The following is a 26829-nucleotide window of genomic DNA, read 5'->3' on the forward strand; positions in this document are numbered from 1 at the left end:
TGTTTTTAAGAAGTATACACTTAGTTTGCTAATTTTTAGTCAACCATTATTAAATCCAAATACATTCAAAACATTTTAGAACTTTGATAAAATTTGTGAAACTATCTCTTCACGTAAACAGCAAGAAGCAGTGAATGAGCAATGACCTTTGTTGTTGGATAGATCTAGTTTGAGTCCCAGAACTGCTCCTTACCAGTTCAGTGATACCCAGCTTACTTACCTCACTCAGCCTGTGAGTCCCCCTGTACTGACAAGAAGATTAACAATACCTGCCTATAAAAGTGAGACTAAAGGAGATGACACATGGATGTGTCTAGACCACAGTGCTCAGGACATACATGTTCTTTTCCCCTACTCACCCAACCTGAAGTCAGATTGACTAGGTGTCTGGCTCAAGTCTACACACCCAACATCAAGATAAAAGCAGCCTGCCAGCATGGAACCCTGAGACCTAAATGATGCACAAGCTGCTCTAACCTAGTGTCACTGGGTCCCACCCTTATGTGGTGTTAAGTTCTTGTGGTTCCATGTGCTTGACTGAACCTACCTCAGTCTATAACTACCTCCTTTAAGAGACTGGTATTTAATAAGCACCAACACTAGCCCAACTGTTATTAAGACTGAATCACTAGAAACCTTTGTTTTCCACTACTTGGAGTTTGGATGGGAATAGTCAAGCATTAGGATACTCAGTACACAAGGCTTTAGCCCAGAGGGATTTTTTTTCCCTCTGAAAATTGAGGGCAAACTATTCGGCTGTTTTAAAAGCTAAAAATAAATATAGCTTACTGGTTCCAAACACTCTTTGTGGTAGTACAACTCCAAGATCATTTTAGTTTGGAAACAAGTTACATTTGGCATGCAATTAGGCCACAGAAGGGTCTAATTGCTTTTTCAATTTTAAATAACACAATAAAAAACATATACAAAGTATTCTGATTAATAAATTAACAGGTATAAAGTAAATTCTCATGCATGTTCATAAGGAAATTAGTAACCTAGATGGAGCCAAAGAGATGATCTTTTCAGCCACAGAAAATTACCCAATCAACCACAGTATTTTACCAAATATTTCAGAAATCAACATGTGGCATTTACTCAAATTAGTGTTCAAGTCAGGAGAAAAATTAGGTTGATATCCTACACAGGGCTCTCTATTCAATGCTACACAAAATGAATTGAACAAATGGTTTCTGTCTGCTAGAAGCTTACCAGTGAAGAAGAAAGAGATTTAAAACAGGGATTAACAAATATAAATTAAATAGTTAGACATTGTAAGTGTGTTTTGATAATGTACCATCTAAGCTAGTACATAACTTTTGCTTAACCTTGAAGTCAGAGACCCAGTCAGCAATGGCCTCCACTGTTCCATATGCACTAAACCACCCAGCAGGCTGGCAGCACCCACGACTGCCCCACTCTCCCATCCTTTCCTCTATTCATAGGACCCAGAGCTGCGAGGACAGTGACTCCTCACTGCAGCTACCCTCTTCCCCATCAGACCTGGCCCCGGGGCTCCTGACACACCATTTCAGCCGGACTGCACAGCCTTGGCCCAACACACAGCCCACCAGGTGCATTTAGTGTTTCCTACCAGCACCTAATCCAGCCTCAGGTGTCCTGCACTCTTCACCACCTCCATGTGCTCCTCAAGTGCCACAGCCATCTGGCTACCTGTCCCACCACATGTGACCAGCTTCCACACCAGGGGCAGAGACAGGGCTGTTCTGAGCAGCCTTCCTGATGCCCCCAGAGACCTGGCATATTCTCCCGGCCACCTTGTACTAATAGAGTACCTGACACTGTACTGAAGTTAGTGATAGGACAATGCTTGCCAAAGCATTGTGCTAGATAGAGGTGGGAAGGCCTTGGTTCTCCGTGGTAACTCTTTTGGTCATAAATCCAGGTGTTAGTCCTCAAGATTTCAATGCTCAGTAAACATATCATTTCTACCAGTAACACCCCACATACATAGATGCTCATATATACACACATACTACACATACACACTTATTTATGTACACACATACCAAAACCTCATCTTTCCTCCTCCCTTATCCCTGCTAGCCCAACAAACTTCTGCACTAAGATACAGAAGAAAGCCTCAAGGTACTTGAGGACTGGATCTATGCCAATCACTCCTCAGCCCTAGCCACCTGCTAGTTATTCAATGCATTAACTCACTGAAGTAGCTTCAAGAAGAAGACAGAGCCACAAAACATGCAGCATCTTTTTTGTGATATCTCAGTAAAAGTAAAGAATCAAAGTCAATTTCTCCTAATGATGAGAAAATAAATGCATCAGGGCTTTCAGAAACCACTCATGTTCTTCCATTGATGTACTTCCTGACACACTCTTTGAAAATAAATAACACAAAAGGAAATTTAAAATGCTAATTGGTGCATGATTTTGCCAAATCGGCTATTTTGGGATATGATACAGCCACATGACTATTCAGATGACTTTCATAGTTTATCTAACCTACAGTTCATAAACACTTTCATTCATATCATCTCTTTGACCTCCGCAACAGTTGTGTACTATACATAGAACAAGTATTATGATTTCTATTTTTCAGATTCACAAGAAGAAGCTCAGAGTGGAGTTGGGGTAGGAATCCAAGCATAGCCAACTCAGATCAAGACTACTTCCTCTATACCCATAAATCTTTTCTGTTGTACCTTAAAACAAAAATGTATTTCATGTGACGGGTGCAAAGTTTAAAAAATAAAAGTCCACATTAGGGGCATAAATATTCATGATTTCTTCTTGTTGGATAGACCCTTTAAGCAAAGATAAACCAAAATGGATGGAATATCTAAATGTGAAATAAGAATCCATCAAAATCCTAGAGGAGAACACAGGCAACACCCTTTTTGAACTTGGCCACAGCAACTTCTGGCAAGATATATCTATGAAAGCAAGGGAAACAAAAGCAAAAATGAACTATTGGGACTTCATCAAGATAAAAAGCTTCTGCACAGCCAAAGAAACAGTCAACAAAACTAAAAGACAACCTACAGAATGGGAGAAGATACTTGCAAATGACATATCAGATAAAGGGCTAGTATCCAAGATCTATAAAGAACTTATTAAACTCAACAGCAAAGACACAAACAATCCAATCATGAAATGGGCAAAAGACATGAACAGAAATTTGTCCAAAGAAGACCTACACATGGCCAACAAGCACATGAGAACATGCTCCACATCACTGGCCTTCAGGGAAATACAACTCAAAACCGCAATGAGATACCACCTCATACCAGTGAGAATGGTGAAAATTAACAAGACAGGAAACAACCAGTGTTGGAGAGGATGTGGAGAAAGGGGAACCCTTTCGCATTGTCGGTGGGAATGTGATTTGGTACAGCCACTCTGGAAAACTGTGTTGAGGTTCCTCAAAGAGTTTACAATAAAGCTACCCTATGACCCAGCAACTGCACTACTAGGGATTTACCCCAAAGATACAGATGCAGCGAAAGACTGAGATGCCTGCACCCCAATGTTTATAGCAGCAATGTCCACAATAGCCAAACTGTGGAAGGAGCCTCAGTGTCCATCGACAGATGAATGGATAAAGAAGATGTGGTCTATATATACAATGGAATATTCCTCAGCCATTAGAAATGACAAATACCCACCATTTGCTTAGATGTGGATGGAACTGGAGGGTATTACGCTGAGTGAAGTAAGTCAATCGGAGAAGGACAATCGTTATATGGTTTTACTCGTACGGAGAATATAAGAAATAGTGAAAGGGATTATAGGGGAAAGAAGGGGAAATGAGTGGGAAAAATTAGAGAGGATGACAAAATATGAGAGACTCCTAACTCTGGGAAATGAACAAGGGGTGGTGAATGGGGAGGTGGGCAGGGCAGTGGGGTAACTGGGTGATGGGCACTGGGGGGGGGGGGCACTTGACAGGATGAGCACTGGGTGTTATACTATATGTTGGCAAATCGAGCTTCAATAAAAGAATGTAGACAGGTGCAGCCACTGAGGAAAACAGTATGAAGATTCCTCAAAAAATTAAAAATAGGGGTACTTGGGCAGAGCAGTCAGTTGAGTGTCCAATCCTTGGTTTCAGCTCAGGTGATGATCTCAGTCTTGTGAGATGGAGCCCCATATCAGTCTGCTTATGACTGTCTCTCTCCCTCTCCCTCTGCCCTCCTCCTCTCTCTCACTATCTCAAATAAATAACTCTTCTTTTAAAAATTAGAAATAGAAATACCATGTGATTTAATAATTCTACTACTGAGTACTTACCCAACGAAAACGAAAACACTCATTTAAAAAGATATATGCTACCCTGTGTTTATTGCTGCATTATTTACAATAGCCAAGATATGGAGACAACCTAAGTGTCTATGAACAGATGAATGGTTAAAGATGTGATATATATACATAATATATATAATGCGATTATATATATATGTACACATACATATATAATGGAATATTATCCAGCCATAAAAAAGGATGAGATTGTGCCATTTACAATGACATGGATGAACCTAGAGGATATTATACTAGGTGAAATAAGTCAATCGGAAAAAGACAAATACTATATGATTTCACTTATATGTGGAATCCAAAAAACAAAACAAATGAAAAATAGACAAAAAGCAAACTCAAGCCTATAAATACAGAGAATAAACTGGTGGTTGCCAGAGAGGAGGGTGTAGAGAGATGAGCAAAATGGGTAGAAGAGAGTGAGAAGTACAGGTTTCCAGCTATGGAATGAATAAATCACAGAGATGAAAGGTACAGCACAGGGAATATAGTCGATGGAATTGTAACAGCACTGAATGGTGACGGACGGTAGCTACATGTGTGGTAAACATACAAAACATATAGAGATGCTAACTCATTATGTTGTACACCTGAAACTAATGTAACATTGTGTGTCAACTACATTTAAATTTAAAATTTTGTTTTAAAAACACACAAGAGAGATGGCTTCCTCTGTAACCTCCATCTCTCCCTGCCCCTTCTCTCCCTTCTGCCAGGTGAGGACACATCAAGAAGATGGCCAGCTGCAAACCGGAAAGAGGACTCTCACCAAAAACTGACAAAGCTGGCACCATCTTGATCTTGGACTTCCTAGCCTCCATATCTGTGAGAAATAAATTTCTGTTGTTAAGCCACCAATCTACAATATTCTCTTATAACAACTTGAAGGAAGACAGGCTATGTCACCTTACTAACCCTGGATTAATTTCACACACACACACACACACACACACACACACATACACGCACACCCATTCCAGTGATGGCTATCCTTCCACCAGCTTTTCTGTAAAGCTAGATGTGATGTTGGTGAGGGTAGAAAGGCCACTCATGCCCCAGAGCAATTTAGCAGGCTCAGACTTCCCTGACAAAGAAAAAGGAAGAAAAGAGGTGAACCCACCCCTTCTTATATGCAGGCCCTTCACTCAACAAGCATCTACAGTGGGAGATGACAAAATGCTTCAAGGGTTGCAGAGGTAGCCTTGACTGGAAGATGAGAGCCAGACAATGGGGAACCATGCCAGAGACAAATTTGGGGATGCAGCCCAGGAATGATCAGTTGCTAGTTAAGACCAGGGCCTAAAACAATTGTTCTGATTTAAATGAACTCCAATGAGGCATTTAATGAGTGAGTTTTGACCAGAATAGAGTGCCAGGAATAGAACCCCTCCCCAAAGCTTAGCCAACATCTAAGACAGAAAACCTATTAGGCTAGTTACTCCTACAAGGAGCGGTGGCTAAAAAGCTGAACAGAAAGGGAGAGGGGTGGGAAGGGCAGCTTAAGGCAGGCGGGTGCCCCACTGGTTGGCCACAAAAAGAAAAGAGCATTTTACCAACCTGTTCACATTCATAAGTGCTTCCAAATGGACGGTGGTATGAAATGCCAAGACAAACATTCTGAATTCTTTCTGAACCTATCAAACAATATAGGAAAAGTCTCTGCAGCTTATGAGCTAGGGGCCAAACTTTTAACTGTGTTTTTATGTTATCATATCCAAGATCTTTTTTCCTTCTCAAAAGTTAATATTTCTTTAAACAATGCAGCTGTTTACTTTGGATGAGTGTAAATTGAAACCTGTCTCCCATGTAAAAGCAAATGTACCAGAGTTATATCGTGACATCTAGGGGATTTCGGGGCTTACTGCAGGCCCAGCTTAGACATTTCTCTTACGCTCTCTCATTTCGTCTTTTGCTTTTCATTTTTTGTCAGTCTTGGCAGCTCAAGGCTAATTTGCTTTTCCCTAGAGATGGCATAGAAACTCAGGCATCTTTGGAAATAAATACAATAAACAATATGTACAATACCAACTTTTCTGTGTAGTAGTATTTTGTGCCCTATTCCCATTTTGCAGACCTTTCCTTCATTCCCTACTTTGAATAGCAACCATGTAGGAACCCAGGAGCAGAAGACCTGTGCCCCCTAGAAGCCATGACAATGACAATGAAAGCAAAATGCACAGATGAAGCTAAAGAGAGTGGGAGCAGCCCTGTGTTTGACATGATGTGTAAAAAAAAAAGAGAGAAAAATAAATATCAACTAGAATATGGAGGCCAGAGTTGCTATATGAAGAGCTTTCAAAATGAAGAGAAACATTAAACATACAGGTTAATAGCCTTCGTGTATAAAGCCTCATGTAAATTGATCAGAAAAGCCCTTGGGAGCTCAATTTTTTTAAGTGGGAAAAGAACAGCAGCAGACAATTCACAAAAGGTCAAACACAAATAATAACATTTGGGAAATGTTCAAGGTCCCTAATAATAAGGAAAGTATTTTCACATATCAAACTTGCAAAAAGTACTGTAAACTCTAAAACCCAGTGCTAAGGGAGCAAGAAACAAAAGCAAGCAAACCCACTGAGAAGCTGCCAGGGGAAGGGGGCATCAGGAGGTACTTCAGAGAAAGCAACTGGCCCAGGTGGATCTTTAAAATATTTATGGTCCTTGCCCTAGGAATTCCACTTCCAGGAATCTGGTCTAAGGAAATAATCTAAATCATAGGAAAGATTATTGGATTTTCTAATTTAATAAGCACATATAGTTCTCATTATGTGTTACACTAAGTGCTCTAAAATATTATTTCATCTCATTAATTTCACCCTCAGAACATAACTTTTATCAATCCCATTTTGTAAATGAGAAAACTCAAGCACATAGAAGGTAGATAATTTGCCTAAGGATCCACAGACAAGATCAGAATTTGAACCCAGGACCCCTGGGTCTGGAATATGTGCTATTAGGCACTAAGCCTCTGCCCCTTATACTCTGTCCCAGTGCAATTATAATAGTGAAGAATTGCAGAGAACTGGATGTTCAACTGTTGGAAACTGGTGGATATCAATATGGAATCTTCACAGAACAGTATGTTAATGCATTATTAAAATTTTCCCCACACACTTTAAAGACCATGAGAAAATGTTTCAATAAAATTAGTAAAAAAGTAAGGTACAAAATCCATTTGTAAATATCATCTTAACTTTGCTTAACTGCATAAAGAAAACAGAACCAAAACAAGGATGACAATTAGGAAACTTTTCCAGGTGGTGTATACCTCTATTAGCTTACTGTGGCCAAGGTTTTACAACATGTCCAAGCTCACCAAATTGTATCCATTAAACGTGTGCATGGGTTATGTCTATTAATTATACTTCATTAAAGCTGTTTTTTTTAAGAAGAAAAAAGATGTTTATTTAACCTGGCTGTTTGGTGGGGATGGAATATTGAGGGATTTTTTTTCCTGCAACTTCATACTTTTCTGGTTTTCCTTTCACTATGTATTTGCTGTTTTTGAAATCAGAAATAAATGGTCTTTTGCTATGTGCATAGGTGGTATATATAATTGTAGAACAGGCATGTCTCTTGACCCACTGGGACCATCTCTGTTTTTTCAGGGACATTGTTTTAATTGGATCACCATATATTTCCCCACACGCAAAAGTGACTATGTTTGAACAGTTATCTTATCAAAGGGCTGTTCTTGCTGCCTACCTCAATGCAGGCATCTGATGAACCCATAATCCTGAATGCTGGGGCATGGGAAAGCCAGGGCCATGGCGATGAGGATGTATGCACAGCCTCCATCCACACACATACACACCCATGTGTGTGTGCACAGTGGCACAGGCCAAGATGCAGGGATGGAATGACTCAGTCAGCCTGCTCACTGGCTGCATGCCTGGGACCATGGCACTCCCAGTCCTGTCACTGGTGACCTGCGTGGGCACCTTAGCCCATGCAGCTGGCCCTTGGCTGTGCCCTCCCCCCAACTCCCATACAGCATCCATGTGCCTCTGGGCTGCTTCCCTCAAACCAACACAGAGTGTGTCTGTCACAATCCAGGAGCACAGGCCAGCAGCACAATCCAGAATGGGTCTCCCAGCTGGCTTCCCAGCTCTCCTTCCTGCACCTTCTGGTACCTCAGGCCCAGGCCATGCCCCCAAGCTCCTTGCCCAGCACCTCCTTCAGAAGGACCCCTGTAATGCTTGGTCCACTCTCATTGGCCCGGAACTCTCTTAAACTTTATTCACTCATCTTCATTCTTTTTTCTTTTTGATCTTCTGACTGGGAAATTTCCAGGGATCTCACATCCAGTTTGCTGATCCTTTCTTCTGCTTGATCTAGTCTGTCGTGGAACCCCTCTAGTGAATGCTCCAGTTCAGTTATGTGTTCTTCAGGTCTAAGATTTCCATTGATATATTTTTTAAAATATTTTATCTTTGTTGAAATCCTTGTTTTGTTCATATATTTTTCTTCTGACCTCATTAAATATCTTTATGATGATTATTTACAATAATCTTCCAGGTAAATTATATATCTCCATCTCATTATAGTCAGTTTCTAAAGATTTATCTTGTTCCTTTGGGACACATTTCCCTGTTTCTTTATTTTCCTTGACTCTTTTTGTTGGTACCTGCACATTAAAACAAAAACAAAAACAGAAAACAGCTACCTCCCTGGTCTTCATGGTGACCTCATACAGAGGTCTTGCTCACTCTGTGATAAATAGGAGAGGGGTACTGTTTTTGTTTTAGTCCAGACTACTGTCTCTGTTCTCTCTGGTCTTGGGCATCTAGAATGTGCCTATCAGCACTCCAAGAAAGGACAGAAACCAATCCCTCAGGCACCCCTGGAAAAGTCAGAACTCTGGTGGTATCATTCAACTCTTTCCCCATTGAGGAAGAAGCAGGACCTCATGGGTTCCTTCAGTTATATGGCACTGTGCCAGGAGTAGGGGTTATAGAAGAGGATGTCTCAAATATTGCTACCAGCTTTTATGTGGCTGATTCCATACTTGCTCAAGGTGCAGAAGCCTCTCAACTATTTCTGAATTTTTCACAGAGAGAATTCATCCATGTATTGTTATCAAATCAGTCAGTTGAGGGGTGAGGTGGGCAGGGCCCAGGGATTCCTATTTCATTATCTTTTTTTGTTTTGTTTTTTGTTTTTGTTTTTTTACTATTTCACTATCTTGATGACATTATCCTTTTTCAGGTAACTTCAATATCTTTATTGTCTTGGTTTTGCCATATATTGATAGTTTTTTGTCATCCATTTTGAGATCATTGGGCTCTTGGTATGATGAATGAATTTTTATCAAACACCAGACCATTTTTATATCATGTTATAAGACTCTGAATCCCATTGAAGCTTTATTTTAGCTGGATGTCTCTGACACCAATCCAGCAAAGGAAGGTAGAGGTAGTACTGCATCATTACTGCAAGATAGAGTTAGAAGTCCAGGTTCCCTACTTTATCACTATTGATACCCAGAGTGGGGAGGGAATCCTTATTAGTGCTGGATGGGGATTCCAGCTTACTGTCTCCACTAACACTACTGGTGTAGGGCCTCACTGGGCAATGGGCAAAGTTCTGACTCTTTACTAGGCCTCCTTTGACAATACCAGCAGGGAGAGGAAGAGACATTAGTTAATGCCAACTGGGGGTGGAATCCAGGTTCTCCACATGGCCTCCACTCCACTTTAGAAACTGACTATAATGAGATGGAGATATATAATTTACCTGGAAGATTATTGTAAATGCAGAGTGAGGGGAGCTCCTTCTCAGCTGGAGTGCCTCTTATGAGTGCCTCATAAGAGCTTCATGAGAGTGGGCACTTGGCTCCCTACTCAGTTTTTTCTGGCATGGAGCCACAGTTTTTTCTGTCCTGTTTGGCCAGAGTAGAGTGAATGTTGTCCAGCAATGTTTTTGTCTTCCTGAAGTGCCCTCTCCCAGGTCCTTTTGCAAGAGATGGTAGGGTTTCATTGGGGGTTTTAGTTTGCACCCATTGCTATTTCCAGGTTGCTATCCTCTTCAGCTCCAAGTCTGGGACAAATGAGGCAGAAAGAAAATCCAGGGAATCCACTATCATGTCTTTCCTTGGGTTCTGAAATCCCTATCCCGGCAGTTTTCCCTCCCCCTTTCAGAGTCTTCTTATGTTTGTTTTACATATAATGTTCAATGCTTTTAGTTGCAGTTAGCAGGAGGAGTAGGGGAAAGTACATCTACTCCATTTCTCTGGAAGCAGAAGTTCATGGGAGGCTTTTTCAAAAATATGCCTGGACGTCCCCCCTTTAAAGATTCTGATTTAATTGGCCTGGAGTGATGCCTGGACATGAAGAACTTTAAAAGCTTTCCAAGTGACTCCGATCTACACCCACAGCTAGACCTACCATAGATGACCTCATCTCTTGCAATTGTTATCTACAGGCCAATTCATAACTCCCAAGTTATACCTTTTACCCGCAGTTTTCCTCTGAGTTGTAGACCTATATATCCAGCTACCTACTTGATCATTTTTCTCTGAGAAATTGAGACTATCAGACAGTTAAGTCTCAAAGGTACCTCAGTACTCAACATACTAAAGAAAAAAAAAAACTATCTGCACTCCCCTTTCCCCAAATCCCAATCCTCCACCAGTCTTCCTCATTTCAGAGACTAGCATCACTGTGCAATGGAGACACCTGAGAGCCATTCTCGACGCGTTTCTTCTCTTTACCAACCTTTCCCCATGGTGCAGTAAGAGAAACTCTTGCAAAAGTCACATCTTATCATCAGCCCCTTATTTAGTGATGTGCCAAGGAACATTAAAATCTAAGGCAAAAGGAAAAATGTGTGTTTCAATATATAAGATGTTTGTATTTTTTAAAGGTTAACTTTCTTCCAGAACAAGTAGTGAAAAAAAATATCAAAAATTTAAAAGGCAGGTTTTACTTACATCACAATAGAATTGAATATAATTTTACTTTCCTAACTTTAATGTAAGCTAACTCATCATCAGGGAAATGCAAATCAAAACCACAATGAGATATCACCTCCACCTGTTAGAATGGCTGAAATCAACAACACAAGAGACAACAGGTGTTCACAAGGTTGTAGAGAAAAAGAAACCTTCCTGCGCTGTCGTTGGGAATGCAAACTAGTGCACCCACTCTGGAAAACAGTATGGAGTTTTCTCAAAAAGTCAAAAATAGAACAACCCTATCATCTAGTAGTCACACTATTGGGTATTTATCCCAAAACTAAAAAAGAACTAATTCAAAGGGATACATGCACCCCTATGTTTATAGCAGCATTATTTACAATAGCCAAACTATGGAAATAACCCAAGTGTCCATTGATAGATGGATAAAGAGGTGGTTTATATATAAACAATAGAATATTATTCAGCCATAAAAAGGAATGAAATCTTGCCACTTGCAGCAATATGGATAGAGCTAGAGAGTATTATGCTAAGGACATAAGTCAGTCACAGAAAGATAAATATCATACAATTTAATTCATATAGGGAATTCAAGAAACAAACAAGGGTAAAAGAGAGAGAGAGAGAGAGAGAGAAGCCAAGAAAGAGACTTTTAAGTATAGAGAACAAATTGATGGCTACCAGAGGGGAGATAGGTAGAGGGATGGGTGCAATGGATGATGAGGATTAAAGAGTACATTATCACAGTTTAAAAAATTAAATTAAAAAAAATTTTTAAATAGGGATGCCTGGGTAGCTCAGTGGTTGAGCATCTGCCTTTGGCTCAGGGCATGATCCCAGGGTCCTGGGATCAAGTCCTACATCGGGCTCCCCACAGGGAGCCTGCTTCTCCTTCTGCCTATGTCCTGCTTCTCTCTGTCTCTCATGAATAAATAAAATATTTTTAAAAAATTTTTAAAGAAAGATAACTCATCAATGATACTTTCAAAATCTACTTCTCTAATAATTTTCTAGCAGAAATTAACCATTTAAAATACAAACATGTACATAGGGATATACATTTTTTCCTTTGCCATAGGCATGGCACTCTGAGATCCTCTCTTTGTTTAGACTTTTCATAGTTTGTTCATCTTGTAAGTCTTTTTTGCATCAATATTGATTTCTTTTTTAAATTGCATTATTTATTTTGATCACTTAGTTTTTGATACCCCCTAAATTTTTTGCTTGAAGCAAGTGCTTCATTCACCTCCCCATAATCCCAGCAATGACCAATTCATTAGCTTCCCATGGTTCTTAAAGGGCAAAACTCCTAACAGGCATATAAAGATTCAGTGGGCCTGATCCCCTGCCTAGCCCTCCAGGCACATCTCAGGTGCTACTGCCCTTGTCCTCTCTGCTCCTGTCACTTGACCTCTACTGGGCTCCCTCCCATCCACAGCCTCTGCACACATTCTTCTCTCTTCCCCAGAAGGCTCTCTCTCCCTGCAACATCTCCCTCTGATTTCCCCACATACATTGATTTCCTTCATTGAACATTACTATAGTTTTCTTCATTATTCTTATCTAAATCTTTATTGTATGTTTACTTTGTTTGATTATTAATACCTGGAAGTCCAGCAAGGTTGTAAGTGTCATACTATTAAAATATGCCTGCATCACTGACTGTAGCACTGACTGTAGCATTCCCAATACAGGTCCTGGCATAGAATAAATACTCCATTACTATTCATAGAATGAATGAGTGAATGGGTTAACATGCACAGTTGGGCTCTAACACATGAGGTAAATCAGGCCTCCCAAAGTGTACTCCCTTCAGTACTAGTTTGACAGGATAAGAACACAGACGTAAAGTGAAATACAGTCCTGTGGATGAATAACTCAGAGAAATCCCGAGTTTAATGAAATTTTGCCTGACTTTCAACCTAGGGTATGCAAATATGCATTGTTAGAATTTCTAGATCAGATACTTCTAGTTGTATTTCCCATATTATTTGTCCATACAACCATTTTTTCATGAAGTAACTTGCAGCACTAGTTCCACAACTGAGTCTATTTGGAACAGACAAATTGATAAGGGGGTTCAAATTAATCATCAATCAAAGGAAAGGGAAGGAAGTTTCTGCCAAATATCCTGTTTGCTCTTTTTTTTTTTTAAGATTTTATTTATTGATTTATGAGGGACACAGAGACAGAGAGAGAGGCAGAGACACAGGCAAAGTGAGAAGCAGGCTCTATGCAGGAAGCCTGACGTGGGACTTGATCCCAGGTCTCCAGGATCATGCCCTGGGCTGAAGACGGCGCTAAACCGCTGAGCCACCGGGGCTGCCCACTGTTTGCTCTTTATAAAATTTTTTCACAACCATAAAATCAACTTTTTATTGTGCTATATTATGACATCATTGTAGATTTATAGAACTTTGTGGCTTGTTTGTGTATTTTAAGTATTCTCCTATATTTGTCCAGCTTTATTGAGATATAACTGACCAAATTGTATATATTTAAAGTGTACAATGTGGTGACTTGCTAACATATATATTGTGAAATGATTACCATAGTCAAGCTAATTAAAACATTCATCATCTCACAATTACCTTTTTTTACATGTAGTGAGATCACTTAAAATCAATTCTCTTAGCACAGTTCAAGTATGCAACAGTATTATTGATAACCACCATGCTGTACATTACCTCCTCAAAACTTACTCATCTTAAAACTGAAAGTTGGTACACATTTTCCTCATCCCCCAGCCCGTGAAACCACTATTCTATTCTCTGCTTCTATGAGTTAGATTTTTTTAGATTCTACTTATAAGTGAGATTAAATATTTGTCTTTCCATGTCTGGTTTATATCACTTAGCATGTCCTCCAAGTTTACCTTTGTTGTTGCAAATGGCAGGATTTCCTTCTTTTTATGGCTGAAAAATGCTCCATTGTGTGTGTGTGTGTGTTTGTATCACATTTTCTTTATCCATTTATTTTTCAAAGCTATAGTAATCAAAACAGTATGGTACTGGCATACACATAGACCAATGGAACAGAATAGGGAACCCACAAATAAACACATACATATGTAGTCAACTAATCTTTGACAAAGATCCCAAGAAGACACAATAGAGAAAGGATAGCCTTTAACAAATGGTGTGGGGGAAACTGAACATCTGTATCAAATGAAAAAGGATGAAATTTGATGCTTACACACACAAAAAAATTAACTCAAAATTGGTTAAAGACTTGGGGCACCTGGTTGTCTCAGTCCATCAAGTATCTGACTCTTGATTTTGACTCAGGGTTGTGAGATTGAGCTTTACATCAGGCTCCATGTGGAGCCTGCTTAAGATTCTCTTTCTCTGCCCTTCCTCTCTCTCTCTGGCCTTCTCTCATTGTCTCTCTCTCCCTTACCCTCCCTTCTCCCTCCCTAAAAAAAAAAAGGTTAAAGTCTTAAGTGTAAGACTTGATCCCATAAAACTCCTAGAAGAGGGATGCCTGGGTGGCTCAGTGGTTAAAGCACCTGCCTTCAGCTCAGGGCATGATCCTGGAGTCCTGGGATTGAGTCCCACATTGGGCTCCCTGCATGGAGCCTGTTTCTCCCTCTGCTTATGTCTCTGCCTCTCTCTGTGTGTATCTCATGAATAAATAAATAAAATCTTAAAAAAAAAAACTCCTAGAAGAAAACATAGGTGAAAATCTTGACACTGGTTTTGGTAATGATTTTTTTTATATGACACTAAAGCACAAGCAACAAAAGCAAAAATAAACAAGTTGGGACTACATCAAACTAAAATGCTTTGAAAAAAACCATCAGCAAAATGAAAAAGCAACCTACAGAATGGTAGAAAATATTTGCAAACCAAATATCTGATAAAGACTTGGTATCTCAAATGGTTTTGTATACATACAAACTTAGCTGCTAAAAAAAAAAAAAGTTTAAATAACCTGATTTTAGACATGTTATCTTTCCAAAGAGGTATACTGATGGCCAATATGTATATGAATAATTAATCATCGTGAAATGGTTATCATCAAAAAACACAAAGGGGTGCATGAGTATCTCAGTTGGTTAACCATGAGACTCCTGATTTTGGCTCAGGTCATGATCTCAAGGTTGTGAGATCAAGACCCACATTAGGCTCCATGCCCAGCTTGGGATTTTCCCTCTCCTACTGCCTCTTCACCCCTGCCCCTGTCTCTCTCTCTCTCTCTCTTTCCCAAAAAAAAAAAAAAAAAGACAAAAGTACTAGCAAGGATGTGGGGTAAAGAGATCTGGTGCAATTTGAGATTACAAGTTGATACAGCCACTACGGAAAACAATGAGAAGGTTTCTCAAAAAAATAAAAAATAAAACTATGATCCAGCAATCACATTTCTGGGTATAATGCCAAAGAAAAGAAAGTCAGTATCTCAAAGAGATATTTGCACTCTCATGTTCATTGCAGCATTATTCACTATAGCCTAGATATGGAGCAATCCTTGTAAGTGTCCAGTAATAAATGAATTTATAATAACAATTGATTATGTTTTACTATCAGGTCACTTCTAGGTGACTGAATGAAATTATTTCCTTGCCTGGGGTGAGTGGGACAATCTTTTACTCAGGACATGGTTACTTGGAACTCCTTATATTCCTAAAATTCATAAAAGAATAACAGGGAACTTCAATCTTGAACCTTCAGTAGATGGCATGTTGATTACCAAGAGCCAGGCTAGCTTCCCATAGGCTCCATGGGCTTATTCTTCAGTTCCTCTGCTGTATGTTCCATAAGATAAAGCACCTGTTGCACTGCTTTCCCGCCACCTTCAGTGCCACCCTCTTTGCTTGGACTTCACACCCTATACTTTGTGGCTGAATAATTCCAGCCCATGATTCCAACTGCCAAATACATTGCTGCTGGCCCCCAAATCTAGACAATTTGTCCTAACATCCAGACAACCCAATTCAAAATCAACATGTCCACAAACGAAATATAAATGCCTCATCTTTTCTCCCAACACTGTCTGCTTCAAGCCAGCTACATAATTTGCAGCAGCCTGTAAAAAATGAAAGTGAAGACAAAAGTGCCTTTAAAGGAACCAAAACATAGGTTTTTTTTCTTTTCTCCAGTCTCTCTCTTGACTTGTCATGGTATTTGTTATTTCCGGTTGAAAGTTGTTCCAGGTTAACAAAAATCACAATTTTTAATAATTTGAGTGAATTTTACTGCTCATCTTTATGTTATGGAATGCCAGTTTTAAATGCAAATACAGGAGCATTTAACTCATATGTAAAATCACAGAAATTACACAATTTGCATTCTGTAACTTGTATGTACACACATATTTTATTCTTACCAAAACTGGCAACACTACACAAAACAGATTGAACTGCTTTTAATTGTGCTTCTTGATATGTGTACATTCTACCAACCCTCTCCCTTTGGCGCACTGATGGGTAAGGAAGGGCTTTCACTTTACTTCAATGTTATCATTTTCAGCAAATATAGGAAGAGCACAAGCAAGGGTATGATAGAGTTTCCTTGTCCTCTGTGCTTCCTCGTACTTCATTGCCTTCTTTCTGGGTTCTCAGCAAGCTCTGATTTGATTGGCAAGTGTAGACTCTGGGGCTGTGGGTTATAAACATAATTTGCTCATCGTGTCCTCACTTTGAGTGGGCCCATTGAGATTCTGTACTCATTGGGGCATCTCAACACTGTATGCCAAAGAACAGCCCCAAACTCCTTTGCTCACAAGCATGTTCCATCATCCCCTCAATAGAAAGCCATTAATTCCAGGACAGTGACAGCTTGGAGCCTGAGCTCCTTCTGAAAGTGGGGCCATGCAGCCACCCTGACTTCTGTGTCTCAGTGAGGGGCAGCACTGAGTCTAGAAGCTTGAGCCACCCATCTGAGGGCCACCTGACCCTTCTTTTGTCTGATCCTTCACAGCAAAGGAGCCCAAGCAAAATCTGCTAGAAGTGTCTCCTCTCTTCTTCCCTCCCTTATCACCTCTACTTCGAGGCTATACAGCTCTCAGGTCCCCCAGGTTCCAGTCCTGCTTCTGTCCATCCAGCCTGTCAATAGGAGCCAGTGATCTTTCTAAAATGCAAATTCTTGGGGCATCTGGATGGCTCAGTACGTTAAGCATCTGCCTTCGGTTTAAGTCATAATCCCAGGGTCCTGGGATTGAGCCTCATGTTGGGCTCCCTGCTCAGTGAGGAGTCTGCTTCTCCCTCTGCCCCTCCCCACTGCCCATTCTCTCTCTCTCAAATAACATCTTTCAAAATAATCTTTCAAAATAAATAGATAATAAATAAAATAAAATGCAAATTGTTATCACATACATACCAATGAAAATCCTCTAACTCCTCTAAGGTTCCATCCATACTCCTCAGCACACCTCACTCCCTCCTGGCCTCTAGCTCTCCCTGGCACGTCCCTTGGTCTCTCCCCTCTGCATCTATACCCCTCCCTCTCATCTGTCCAAGTCATCCTGGCCTCCACCCCTTCTTTACCTGCCCAACTTTTCTCCAGCCTTCCAGGCTCAGTGCAGGGCTGATGGATCCTGGGGACCCCAAACACACTCACCTAGATTAAGTGGCCTTCCTCTGTGCTAACATCAATCACAGAGTCCATTAAGCTATATATCAATTATATACTTCCTAATTCCTTCACCAGGAAGCAATGAACAACTTGTAGCCAGGGACAGTGATTTTTATGCTTTGTTCCCAGCACCAAACTTAAGGGACTTGCCCAGAACAACACTCATAAATGGTTCCACAGGGATTGTGCCAGAACCTCACCAGACAGGAAGGCCCTCCCTCTGCCTCCAGCCTGTAGAAAGCTCACCCATGAAATCTTTTTTTTTTTCAGTATTGAGATTTTACTGAAGTTTGATTTGCCAACATATAGTATAACACACAGTATATCCCATCAAGTGCCCCCCTCAGTGCCATCACTCAGTTACCCCATCCTCCCACCTGCCTCCCCTTCCACTACCCTTTGCTTGTTTCCCAGAGTTAGGAGTCTCTCATGGTTTGTCACCCACTCTACTTTTTCCTACTCATTTTCCCTCCTTTCCCCTATAATCCCTTTCACTATTTCTTATATTCCACATATGAGTAAAACCATATAATGATTGTCCTTCTCTAATTGACTTCACTCAGCATAATACCCTCCAGTTCCATCCACGTCGAAGCAAATGGTGGGTATTGGTCCTTTCTGATGGCTGAGTAATATTCCATTGTATACATAACCCACATCTTCTTTATCCATTCATCTGTCGATGGACACCGAGGCTCCTTCCACAGTTTGGCTATTGTGGACATTGCTGCTATAAACATCGGGGTGCAGGCGTCTCAGTCTTTCACTGCATCTGTATCTTTGGGGTAAATCCCCAACAGTGCAATTGCTGGGTCGTAGGGCAGGTCTATTTTTAACTCTTTGAGGAACCTCCACACAGTTTTCCAGAGTGGCTGCACCAGTTCACATTCCCACCAACAGTGCAAGAGGGTTCCCCTTTCTCCACATCTTCTCCAACATTAGTTGTTTCCTGTCTTGTTAATTTTCACCATTCTGACTGCTGTGAGGTGGGATCTCATTGTGGTTTTGATTTGTATTTCCCTGATGGCCAGTGATGCGGAGCATTTTCTCATGTGCTTGTTGGCCATTTGTATGTCTTCTTTGGAGAAATTTTTGTTCATGTATTCTGCCCATTTCATGATTGGATTGTTTGCTTCTTTGCTGTTGAATTTAATATGCTCTTTATAAATCTTGGATACGAGCCCTTTATCTGATATGTCATCAGCAAATGTCTTATCCCATTCTGTAGGTTGGCTTTTAGTTTTGTTGACTGTATCTTCTGCTGTGTAGAAGCTTTTTATTCTGATGAAGTCCCAATAGTTCATTTTTGCTTTTGTTTCCCTTGCCTTCATAGATGTATCTTTCATAGATGTATGTTGCTGTGGCCAAGTTCAAAAAGGGTGTTGCCTGTGTGTCCTCTAGAACTTTGATGGATTCTTGTCTCATATTTAGAAATTCCATCCATTTTGAATTTATCTTTGTGTATGGTGTGAGAGAATGGTCTAGTTTCATTCTTCTGAATGTGGCTGTCCAATTTTCCCAGCACCAGAAATGGGCCCTCAACTCTATGGTCAACTAATATTCAACAAAGCAGGAAAGAATATCCACTGGAAATCTTTCATTTTCACATTGAAAGTATCTTGATGTCAAGAAGACAATCATGGAAAACTTTTAATTTCATTTCATTTTACTTTGTCATGAGGACTCAATTAGATTTGGATTTCACAGTAGTGAATTGGGAAAAAGTATTCCACTGAAGGTCAGGAGAAATGGGTCTGTTCTTGAGTTCTGCCATTAAATGCTGCATGTTCTTGTGCAAATCACCTAACTTATTTGGGCTTTGGTGCATTTATCTTTCAAATAAAAGGACTGTGTTAGCAGGTGATAATAATGCATGCACTCATTATAGCTACCTGCTACATTTTAGGCTTTATTCAACATATGATCTCATCCCCCCCAATAACACCATTTTCCAAACAACTAAAGTGAGACTCAGAGACTAAATATTTGCACCATCTGGTGCTGGTAAAGCAGTGCCTAGGAGAGTGGAGCAGGATGTTGTGCCTCACTCCTCTGTACATCACTAAAATCCCACTTCAAAAAATTGCTGCTTTACCAATCCCCTCAAGGCTATGACACCTGCACTGTCAGCCATCACAGGTCAAACTGTGCCAGACCCCCCATGTCAGTCTGATTCAGTTAATTCTGCTCTTTCCTCTCTGCAACTCTGTCTAAAAGGGACTTGCAGCTCTGAAATTCTGTGGTTCTCATATAACCCCTGAATAATTCTTATTCAGCCCTTTACCCCACCTCTTCCCCTTCTATCTCAAACTCCCAGATGGAGAGATGGAATGGTATGGGGTGGCAATCTCCAATTTCCTGGAAACTGCACACCTCAAAAATAGCCTGAGCCAAGTGTGCATCCCAGTTTTCCCAGGGGCAAGCCAGCCAGGAGGAATGGCTTAGCCTGAAAAGAGCAAGAGGAAGCAAGAATCCAACCTCCAAAGCAAACTCTAAACTCTGGGATTAAAGCAATGGTGCTGTTTGAGGCAGGAGGCTTTTAGGTGGGCAAGGACAAGTATTTGAACAAGCCTCTCCAACCCTCGAAGACCGTGGTTTTGTTCTCACACTGACCTCAATGTAAGGAAACAGAAGCCACAGCCAGGGAAATGGAGCATCTTGGCAGCCCCCATCATTGGTTTCTCAGAATTGCTGTGTCTTCTTCCAAATGAACCTCAGGAGAACCACAATTTTAAAACTTACTTCATCTGAGAGAGTCAAAATTATTTTGGCAGTTCTCTGGAAGGGGAAAAAAAGACAACTAATCCCTTCCCTACTCCCTCCCCATGACAAAAAGAAAAGTTACAACATAAGGCATATTGGAGCCAGTTACAGAAATACATTTGAAGATCTGCAGTGTTGCACAATGTGCAAATTTGGAGAAGTTTAATTTTGAGGCTAAGTAAATGTCTGGAGACTTTATTTAAAATGTCCCTTTGTTTTTGCCCAGCCAAACTGGCACCTCAGCATCACAGAAGAGGCCTTTGTTTCCTCCATGACATCAGGACACTCTGGGTACAAAGAACAACCATCAGGGAATCTTAGATGGGCAGAAAGATTATTTCTATTTTAAGGGCTGTACCTCTGCTTCCTGCAGGGTTAGAAGGGCGTTAAGCAGGCTGTACCCTACAGGTTGCCTTAGTTAAATATATACATTCAGCATGATTAATACACAATTTGACAAGCCTCCCCATAATTTATCTGAAGCAAAATCTCAAGCTTACATAACATTATCATACATTTGCATCTCTAATGCCATATCATTTAATATTACTACACATTAAGAAAGGCATATCAAAACTGGAAATATCCCAAGGAGGTCAATTAAAGTGTTGGGAGAGACTTTCATATGATAATAATTTGGAAGAAAATGATGACAGAGCACGAACGATTAAAATATGTAATATCACAAAGGGTAATAGGAGCCATGTGTGAACATGTTCAACAAGTTCCAAAATGCCTGGGCAGAGGGTTGCACTGTAAACCCCAAGGAGGTCATTTAGCATAAGTAAAAGAAGGAATGGATAACAAATAAAGGACACACAAAGTTCAGACCCCTCAAGCTGTGTTCATTCTGCTGGTCCTGCTCATTTACTCATTCATCTATCCATCCTTGTATTGAGTCAGAGAATATGTAGGGAGCACAGTCCCTTCCCTCAGGGTCTTCAGGACCTCAGGAGAAACAGAGTTCAAGCCAATTATACAAACATTTGAAAGCACCTACTAACTGCCAGGAGTTGTACCAAGGAATGCCCACAGGAGAGATTCTGTGACTGAGGTTAGCACCGGGGTCATGCAAGCACATAGAAATGATCAACAGGGCCAGACAAGGTACACTGAGAGGGTCCAAAAGGGCTCCTAGGGGAGGCCATGGTGAATGGAATTTCAAAGGATCATTAGAAAACATATGTTTTCTAATGTTTTCATACAGTAAGGGGGTAGGGAGGTGGAAGTTTCAATGGATAGAGCACTTCTGCTGACTGCTGCCCTATAACTAAACCCAGAGCCAAAGGCACCCAGACTTTTCAACTGCTTAGCAGCAAACCCTGAGTAGTGGCTTTTCTCCCATCCTCTGAGACCTTTGCTTCCAGCATTTCCCCCAGTTCCACAAGGTATTCCTTACAATTAACCTTTTATTCCACATCATGCGTAGTGGGGCTGCTTCTTTGATTGAACCCTGACTGATAGCAATTGTATATAATCTCTCACCTCCCACTTACTACCCAATGCACCCCATTAAGAATTCTGTTTTCATCTCTCCATGGAAAAGCTTTTGGAGATCCCCTGCAGCCTCAAATTCTCAACCCCTGGCCTAGTATTTGTTTGCATAGAACTTGCTATCTCAGCAGCATTTGAAACCATTGTTGGCTATCCCCTTCATGAGGGTTGATTTTTCTCTCATTTTCTCCTGGCTTTTTCTCTTGTGTATATTTGCTCTCCCCTCTTCTTCTTCCTAACCTGTAATTTTTTGAGTGTCCTAGTGCTTGGATCCTGGTTCTAATCCTTTCCCTGTGGACACTGTCTCCCCACCAGACTTAATCTGGTGTCCAGGCTATAAATGCCATGGCTACTGGGACTATCCAACATCTCCCATCCCCTTCTCTTGCCTGAGCTCCAACTCAAATCTGGAGCACTCTTCCTGGTACCTCCAGGGTGATATCTAACAGGCATTGGACCAACCTTCTGCCCCTCAAAATGCACCCCTCTGTGGGTCCCCCACATATCAGTGAACACTATTACTTAGTTGCTCAGGCCACAATTCTGGGAGTTTTCTTTGTTCTTCATTTTCCTCACTAGAGTATTCCTACATTAGCAAGTCCTATATACTACACTCCAAAAATATCCTAAGTAGAACTCTCCACATCTGTTGCCTCCATCCTAACCTGCATCTTCCTTTCTTCTTCAGATGCCTGCATCATGTTCCTAATACCTAACTTAAGGGGTCCTCACAATCTCACCTCTAGCCATCCTTCATCTGTTCAAAGCTCCAAATGTTTCCATTGCAATCACCAAAATATTTACACTACCATGCAAGCCCCACCTTGCCTACCACCCCATTGCCTACCATAAGCATGGGTTGTCAACCGAACACCTAGCCCATATAGGTACTGGTTTGTGCCAATTCCCTTCCTGCTAACTCAGGAAGGAGCATACAGCCTCATATAGTGCCTTAGTCTATTGAGGCTGCTATAACAAAATACCACAGACTGGGTCCTTATAAGCAGCAGAACTTTCTTTCTCACAGTTCTGAAGGCTGGAAGTCCAAGATCTAGATGCCTTCTTCCAGGTCCCAGATTTCTTGCTGTGTGGTACAAAGGGTGAGGGAGCTTTTTGAGATCTTTTATAAGGACACGAATCTCATTCATGAAGGCTCCACCCTCATGACCTAATCACTTCTCAAATCAAAGATACCACCTCCTAATATCATCACCCTGTATATTCAATTTTAACATATGCATTCAGGAAGCACAAACATTTAGACCATGACATATAGCAAGTGAGAGTTGTGAGAAAATCTGCTGAGGCTTTGAGAAATGTTTTCCTCAGGAGGGGTGTCCCAAGAACAGAAGTCTTCCCTTTTACTTCTGCATATTGTCATGCTGGATTTGACCCTGGGTTGCTGTAATATTCATCTTGCTTCTTGTCTTAGAATGAAGCAATCACTAAGGACAGCAGCACGTGGCAGAAATATGGAAAGGTTCTGGATCCTGATGATGTTGTTTGACTCTCAATCCCATGGCTTTAGGGCCCACCTATTTCTAGACTTCCTAAAATAATAAATCATAAATTTCCTTATGGTTTAAGTCTATCTGAGTTGGGGTTTCTTTTGATGCACCCAAAGGCATCATGACGTTACCTCTTCCTTTATTGCCCTTGGAACCACTGGCCTTCTTTCCATCTCTAGAACATTACAAACTTGTTCCCATCACAGGACCTTTGTGCTGCTTTTTCTAGCTTGGAGTGTTCTGTCCCAGAATACTCACCTACATTGGGCTTAGTTCAAGTGTCATTAGTCAATGGTAACTGCTTGACCTCCTCATTGAAGTAGACTCTTACCCAAGACTCTTTCTGTTTTATTTCCCTGTTTTCTTTCTCACAGCCTTTGTCATTACATTATATTATTTGTCTACATGTTTATTTTCTGCTCCTCTGCCAGAACGTAAACTCCATTAGGGTAGGAACATGGTCTTGTTCATTTTGCAGCATGCAGATTAGAGCCTGGTTTAGTGATTGTTCAATAAATGTCTTTGAGAGGGCACCTGGGTAGCTCAGTGGTTGAGCATCTGCCTTTGGCTCAGGTTGTGATCCCGGGGTCCTAGGATTAAGTCCCACATCAGGTTCCCCATAGGGAGCCTGCTTCTCCCTCTACCTATGTCTCTGTCTGTGTGTGCCTGTGTGTGTGTGTGTGTGTGTGTCATGAATAAATAAATAAAATCTTAAAAAATAAAAAAATAAAGCTTAGAATGGCATAGGCCTAGAAAAAGCACAAAAAAAATCTTTAAAAAATAATAAATAAATGTCTTTGGAATGAATAAAATGTGACATAAGAACATGGCAGATTAAAGAACTACAAGTATGGGATGCCTGGTTGGCTTAGCAGTTGAGTGTCTGCTTTCGGCTCAGGGTGTGATTCCAGGGTCCTGGGATCAAATCCCATATCGAGCTTCCTGCAGGGAGTCTGCTTCTCCCTCTGCCTGTGTCTCTGTGTCTCTCTGAATAAAAAAATAGAATTAAAAAAAAAAAACAGGTATTTCTGTGTGCTATGCTGAGGGGAGTGACAAGGGTATAATAGAGAACAGGATGGAATTAAAGATAAATGCCAAGTGGTTAAGAGCTTTGTGTTTTATCCTAGAATTAATGAAAAGCTATTGATTTTTAAGAAGAGCATAATAGGTTCCTGGCATGGACATCAGTGTAGGTGATGGTTACAGCTTCCCTCGTGTCCACATTAGCTCCCTGGCTGCTCCATCCACGCAGAGCTGCCACCTCTGTCATTGCCCCTTTTATCTCTCACTGGTTCAAAATGAAGCTGTTGTCATTTCTGTAAGCTAACTTGGCCAGAAAACCAAGCAGGAAGTGCAGCAGGAGGTGGAAGAATGGGTGGTATTGGGCAACAAACAGGCACACCTGAGCATGGTTCTGGTTGGTGAGAATCCTGCCAGCCACTCCTACGTCCTCCACAAAATCAGACCAGCTTCAGAAGTGGCAATCAACAGTGAAATAACTGTGAAACCAGCTTCAGTTTCAGACGAAGAATTATTGAATTTAATCAATAGACTAAATAATGATGATAACTAGCTGGCCTCCTTATTCAGCTGCCTCTTCCAGAGCACATTGATGAGAGAAAGATCTGCAATGGTGTTTCTCCAGAAATGTTGATGGCTTTATGTAATTAACGTCAGGTGAATGTGTTAACAGCGGCACCATAGGGTGTCTGAGAAATAATTAACTGACTGGCATTCCAACCCTAAGGAAGAATGTGGTTGTGGCTCAGAGGTCAAGAAATGTTGGAATGCCCATTGCGATGCTACCACACACACGGGGCACATGAACACTCTGGAGGTGATGCCACTGTTACAGTATCTCATCAATACACTCCCAAGGAGCAACTGAAGAAATGTACGGTTCTTGCAGAAATTGTGATCTCTGCTGTAGGCATTCTCAATCTGATCACAGCAGATATAATCAAGGAGGGAGCTGCACTCATCAATGTGGGAATAAATAGAGTTCAAGATCCCATCCTGTCTAAAGCCAAGTTGGTTGGAGATGTCGATTTTGAAGGAATCAGAAAGAATGCCAATTACATCACTCCAGTCTGGGGGGTTGGTCCCATGACAGTGGCGATGCTAATGAAGAATACCATTATTGCTGCAAAAAAGGTGCTGAGACTTGAAAAGCGGAAAGTATTGAAGCATGGAGTAAAACCAATCAACTGTTATGTTTTCTGTCATGAACGACATTCCAAGCCAATTCAAGACACAAAACAGGTCAATTTTTTATTTTATTGAAATGGTTTAAAATTATGCTTTGTATTTGTTGAAAGCTTAAATGGGTCTGTATAGCTCAGTACCTCACCACAAAGCATGCCAGTATCATGCTGGGTCATGTGATCCAGCCAAGACAAGCCATTAACGTAGTGATAACAGGAAGGACATTGTCCCATTGAGAACAGATGCTTAACTTTGTCAAGTCAGTTAAGTTAAAATTTGCCTTTTCTAGGATTGTGTTTCCCAAGTGCTATTCCAGTAAGAGTTGGTATTCACTTTAGGTTCCAAACCTTTCGAGTTCAACTGGTCAAATCAAAGGAAAGATGTTGCTAGAGAAAATTAGAGAAAAGGGTGAAAAGGAAGAAATGGTAATTGAGTAGGAAAAAGTATTCTAATTTACGTACATATTGTATGTAAAAACTACCTGTTAATGGTGTCCTGAGCTGTCATTTCATGGCTTAGTTAGTCATTGGGAAGATATTTAGGGTAGTTCCACATGCTGTTAGTCTTTGTTCCATGTGTGTTACATTCATGAGGTCTCCTCATTATTTTCTAGTATTGAAAGACTTATTTTATAGATTATTTGTGTAAATTGTCATATTTGGCTTTTCCTCTACCCTTAAACTTCATTGTTACATCTTTGTATTGTTGGGGGTGTATGTATGGTTTCCTTGGCCTATCTTGAAACTTATTTTTGTTTTTTTTGTTTTGTTTTGTTTCTTTTTAATTTTTATTTATTTATGATAGTTACAGAGAGAGAGAGAGGGAGGCAGAGACACAGGCAGAGGGAGAAGCAGGCTCCATGCACCGGGAGCCCGATGTGGGATTCGATCTCGGGTCTCCGGATCACGCCCTGGGCCAAAGGCAGGCGCCAAACCGCTGCGCCACCCAGGGATACCTTGAAACTTATTTTTGAAAACAAAATTTGGCTTCATAATCATTAGGGAAGTTTGTATAAGTATGCAACTTACTTTTCCACCAAAGACTTGTCAGCAATTGCCTGCTTTTCTCGGATGTA

The 26829-nt window shown here is 40.8% G+C and overlaps 1 pseudogene; it reads left to right on the plus strand.

The window, feature by feature from the left end:
* Positions 1-21250: 21250 nt before the first annotated feature.
* LOC140620054 (bifunctional methylenetetrahydrofolate dehydrogenase/cyclohydrolase, mitochondrial pseudogene) lies at positions 21251-25832 on the plus strand (annotated as a pseudogene).
* Positions 25833-26829: the final 997 nt, after the last annotated feature.

Source organism: Canis lupus, chromosome 28 (genome assembly GCF_048164855.1).
Source record: "Canis lupus baileyi chromosome 28, mCanLup2.hap1, whole genome shotgun sequence".
Classification (NCBI taxonomy): domain Eukaryota; kingdom Metazoa; phylum Chordata; class Mammalia; order Carnivora; family Canidae; genus Canis; species Canis lupus.